The sequence below is a fragment of the Durio zibethinus genome, chromosome 16 (genome assembly GCF_047325235.1).
Source record: "Durio zibethinus cultivar Kanyao isolate XHJ-2024 chromosome 16, ASM4732523v1, whole genome shotgun sequence".
NCBI lineage: Eukaryota > Viridiplantae > Streptophyta > Magnoliopsida > Malvales > Malvaceae > Durio > Durio zibethinus.
In genome coordinates this window covers 22796282-22801584 of record NC_143177.1, presented here as the reverse complement: position 1 = coordinate 22801584, position 5303 = coordinate 22796282, and the positions used below count along the sequence as shown (strand labels likewise).

Genomic DNA, 5303 nt, shown 5'->3' with positions numbered 1-5303 from the left:
CCCAACTTTTTCCTCAATTAAGACAAAACTTATTGTCGAACACCATGTTTTGTTATCATTGATACATGGGTTTGCTAATGCTTAATTGAGTTGTAACAACTTAATGTCTTCTCTTAACAATTTTGATTATGATGTTTTCAAACCACCGTATCCTTGTCGAATCCAAAGTAACATGGGGTATTGCAAAAGGTAAGGTCCACAAAATATATTCAAATTCACTTATAATTTTTTTTCAATAAAAAAAAAAAAGAAAAGAGGAAAGTGGCTTTTTTTCTTTAATCAAGATTAAAGTTGCTTTAAATCAAAGGATGTCAGATATTTACAACTTGAGAATAGCTAGGGTTGGTAACAAGTTGGGTCGAAACAGGTTTGTTTATCTCGATTTTGATTCGATTTTATAATCATAAAATTTATATCCGTATTCGATTCAAATTTTTTTTTTTTTTAAATTCAAATCCGATCCGAATCTGATATTGTATAAACTGTATCCAATACTATCTGATCTAAAACTAATAAAATATTACTTTAAAATACAAATATATAAATATATATAATTAAAAATAAATTTTTATATAATATCAGATCGAATTTGTCTAAAATTCGAACTTAATCTGACCTGATCCGATTTTTCTTAATAATATCCTACTTGATCCGAAATTCGATTTTTTTTATAAAAAAAATAAATCTTATAAGATCAAGTTAGGTAAAAATCCGTCGATTTCGAGTTAGATTACCAACCCTAAAAACGACATCTTTACTTATTCATTAATTTAGTTTCAAAATACTCTGAATTTTAATTGACAACAAATAATAATTTTTATCTACGGTGCATTACAAAATTATTGCTTGAATTTTTTTGGGCAACGGTCAGAAATAAAAGCATAAATAACAAATAATAAAGATAAAAACAAACAGAACATAGCAGCGAAATTATAAAGCATTTGTTGTTAAAAATTAAAACCAATTAAAATTTTTTAAATAAATCATGAGGTCTCCTAAATGTAATTAATTTTCTTTTCGTGTCTATATATATATATATATATATATATATATATATATGGTATTGACAATTTAAATAGCTTTTGAAAAAATTCTACATAATGATGAAATCCCTAAGCTATTATTTTTGGTTTCACTTTAATCATCGATTTCTAAGTTGTTCTATTTGAATTATTAATCATTTAAAGTGGTTCTATTTTAATCATTTTATTACATTATTTTATTAATAATTGAAAAAAAAATCTTCACATAAGATGCCAAGACAATATTCACGCAATATGTGTCACATTTATAACGTGGACGTAACGTTATAAAACTAACTTAAAAAATTTAAAATCTAAAAAACAAACAATTCTAAGCTAGAGAGTAATTAAAATGGAATGAAATACAAAATTTTATTGATTTTTGGTGCACTTTACCCGTTATCACTCTTTCATTTCACTTTCTAATTTGAAGAATAAAATTACTTTGATAGCACAAGTTTATATTAGGTAATATATTAATTACTAGATGTCAGTTACACCATAGATTAGCCAAAAAAAAAAAAAAGTTGCTCTATTATAAGACCCAAATGTGCAATAATACCTTACTAACAAGTGATTGGTTAAGATTCGTTTTTATCGATGAAAAAATTTTATATTCAAATTTTATCGATGATCATTTATTAAAATTATTTTAAATATATAATTTATAATCACTTATTTTAAATTATCAGATATGGTATATTTTATTTTGATTTAAAAAATTAAAAAAAATTATCTACTTTAAAAAAATTTTCTTATCGAACGAAGAGAAAAAAAAAAAAAAAAAAGTATTTCCGGCTCGTTAATGTTATTTATGGCCACTGATGGTTTAATAGAATATTATAAGCTCGATTTGGTTAAACCCAGGTCGCCAATCTCATTATTTGATAATAATGCAAAAACAGCTAGTGCATCGATTTCAAAAGTGAAAACAAAGAGTAATCTTGCTTAGATTAGCTCAAAGAAATAGCAGGAAATATCTGTGTAATAAAAGCTCCAACTTAGCCATACTTTTAATTTCTTGCTAAAAGCATAACCAAATGTTTTCCATCAATTACCATGTCCATTTGTCATGCTCCTCGGCCTTTACTCTCCCCTCGGATGCATTGTATCAAGGTAATGTTGAATGATTTATGAATTATAAATAAATTTATAATATTTTTATAATATTTAAATTTTGAAAATTTTTAATTGTTATATTTAAATTATAAATTTATTCGTTAATATGATAAAAATTCTTGATTCACCGCATGTTAATATTTAAAGTTTATCATATTAATTAATAAATATATAATTAAATTATAAAATTAAAAATTTTAATATTATTTAAAAACGTTTCTAACATGAACACTTTAACCGATACCTTTGTTCGCACCGCGGCTCCACCATCTCTGCCCAAAAAAAAATCCCACCTCCTCTATGCCCTTTTCCTCCGGTCGGTCCCTTTCAAATTTCATAGAGATTCGTGTTTGATCTCAATTTCCTCCGTCATTCTTCCTCCCTCTCTGCTTTCCCTTCTTAACTTCCAAAATTAAACAAAACGCCGAACTGTATCATACTCTCTCAAGAGAAATGAAGAACAACCCTAATACAAAGCTAATTCTCCTTCACCCTTCAATCCACAAGTCCTCCACTTCCTCTCACCGCTTCTTCCTCTTCTTCTTCATAACTTTCTTCACTTTAGCTTTAACTTTAACTCTCTTCACGACCACCTCCACCAACTCCCCAACCCCTTCACCCTCTTCTGCCGCCGCTTCCTCGCTACCTTCCTCCGTCACCATCGCCCTCCTCCATTATGCTTCCACTGCAACCATCAACACCACAACCCACCACATGTCGTCCTCCGAACTCTCCGTCGTTGCTTCTGCTCTCCACAACTGCCCCTCCTCGCCTTGTCTTTTCCTTGTCTTTGGTCTAACCCACGAGTCCCTCTTGTGGCACTCCCTCAACATCCACGGCCACACCGTTTTCCTCGACGAAAGCGAGTACTTAGTCTCATCATTTGAGCGCAACCACCCCGAAATTGAAGCATACGACATCCAATACACCACCAAAGTAAACCAAATGTCAGATTTATTATCCCTAGCCAAATCCAACATCGAAAACGAGTGCAAACCAGTCCAAAACCTACTCTTTTCTGATTGTAAACTCGCTATCAACGACATGCCCAACCATATCTACGATTTAAGTTGGGATGTAATCTTAATTGATGGTCCACGTGGTTACTTCCCAGATGCTCCAGGGAGGATGGCTCCGATATTTACGGCGGGTGTTTTGGCAAGGAGCAAGAAGAGAGGTAGGAAAACGCATGTTTTTGTGCATGATTTTGAGAGGGACGTGGAAAGTATTTTTAGCGACGAGTTTTTGTGTGAAGAAAACTTGGTGGAAACTGTGGATTCTTTAGGACATTTTTTAGTGGAAAAAGAAGAAGCGAGTGATGGTAAGAAGTCTGGGTTTTGTAAGAATTCAACATCATCGTCGCCTTTGTCTGTTTCTTTATCATCTGGAGAAGATGATGATTGAGTGATTTGGATGGGGTTTGTCTCTTTGTATCACTTACAACTTTTTTTTTTCTTGTTTTTTTTTCAGTACGGAGTGTTAATATTTGTATAGGTTTTAAAAGTTTAAACCATTGGAATTTGGAAGTGTATCCAGAAACACTATAATCAAATTTTGCAAATTGTGAATGTTTATGGTCAATTAGTTTTGTTTGGTGGCTGAGAAAAGGTTGGAAACGAAAAAATAGGCTTTAAATTTGAAATTTTTGCCTTCGAAGTTCTTGTTCCGTTTGGTTGCTTAGAAAAAAGGTGGGAAAGTGTAGAAAATGATATGTGAAATATCTTTTAAAACCTCCGAATAATCTTTGCTAATGTTTCTTAAACGATAAACTAGACAAAAACACAAACTGAATATTTTACTAAAAAATTAGAAATCCCTTGCAAATTGAAACTTCAGTTTCCCTGAGATTTTCCTGGCAACCAAACGTTAAAGGAGCAAAAATTCAAGAAAAAAACAATTTAAAAAGAAACTGATTGAGGTATTAGTAGGCGTCGGTGGCGGATTGGGAGTCAAGGAGGGAGGGTGAGAGACAGAATTCGAATCTGGGAACAGTGGAGTCGGATTGCTACGCGTCACGAAGCACTGTGATTGTCAACTCTGAATATAATTGGCTTAGAGGCGCGTGCGCAAAAGAATCTTAGCGGGGATTTTAAATAACAACAGTATCTAAGGTACGGCTTTTTATCCGGTTGGTCACTGGATTCACGTGAATAAAAGCGTGCGTTGTGACTTACGACAGAAGACTGAAACAAAGGTGTCGGTGTGGCCATAACACAAAAACTGTGTCACTTACGTCCGTTGTAAGTTACCACGCATATAAATAAAAATTAAAAAATTCTTGCTTTTTTTATTTCTATTTTTTTATGAGAAAAAAAGAAAAAAACAACTTCTAAATCAAAATACTTATCTCCAAAATTATTTTCTCTTATAATTTAAGTTCACGGTTACAAGTTAAGATCATCCAACTTTATAATTTGAAACCTAAAATGATGTTAATTACTAGTAATTTTTATTTTAATTTGCATTATACTGTAAATTAATATTGAATTTTTGTTATTACATTTTAATTATAATGAATTTTATCAATATATTATTAATTTTGTTGATTTTTAGATGAATATAATAAAATTGACGAAAATTTATTATTTAAATTAATAAAATATTTAATGAAATATCTAAATTTTGTTATTTTTTGTTAAAAACAATAAAATTAAAAATACGATGATAAAATTTAATAAAATTAAAATATGTGACAATTTCAAATATTAAATTATATTACAGTGGTAAATTGAATCTTAATCCATTTTAAATTCTTATATAATGAATATGAAAAAAATTCATTTGAATTTGAAAAATTATCCCAATACAATTTAAATTGTTTATTTAACAACGTAAGATGGTATGGACAGAATATAATCAACTTGAAACTTGACAAAAATTATCAATGTCTTTGGTTTAAATAATAAGAAGTTTAATTTTTCTTAAGTAAAATTTTACTTTTGAACATTGTGAATGAAAAAAAAAAAAAGGTTTGAGAGAATTTACTTTATTATAAATATCGATTCGATTTCATTTTAAATTAGTCGAGACTTAAAATAATTATCGAATGTTAAAATATTTTAAAAAAATATTTAACAAAAATTATATATGATTGAAATCCTTCTAACTTAATTAATGTCTTAAATTTTAAATTTATTAAATATTATTTATTAAGAGTTATCA

At 29.4% G+C, this 5303-nt stretch overlaps 1 pseudogene across 1 annotated transcript; it reads left to right on the top strand.

Annotated features, from left to right (window-relative positions):
• The first annotated feature begins 2385 nt into the window (after positions 1-2385).
• Positions 2386-4381, top strand: LOC111298701 (protein IRX15-LIKE pseudogene; annotated as a pseudogene). The gene has a single exon (XR_016328497.1). The product of XR_016328497.1 is annotated as a protein IRX15-LIKE pseudogene (transcript).
• Positions 4382-5303: the final 922 nt, after the last annotated feature.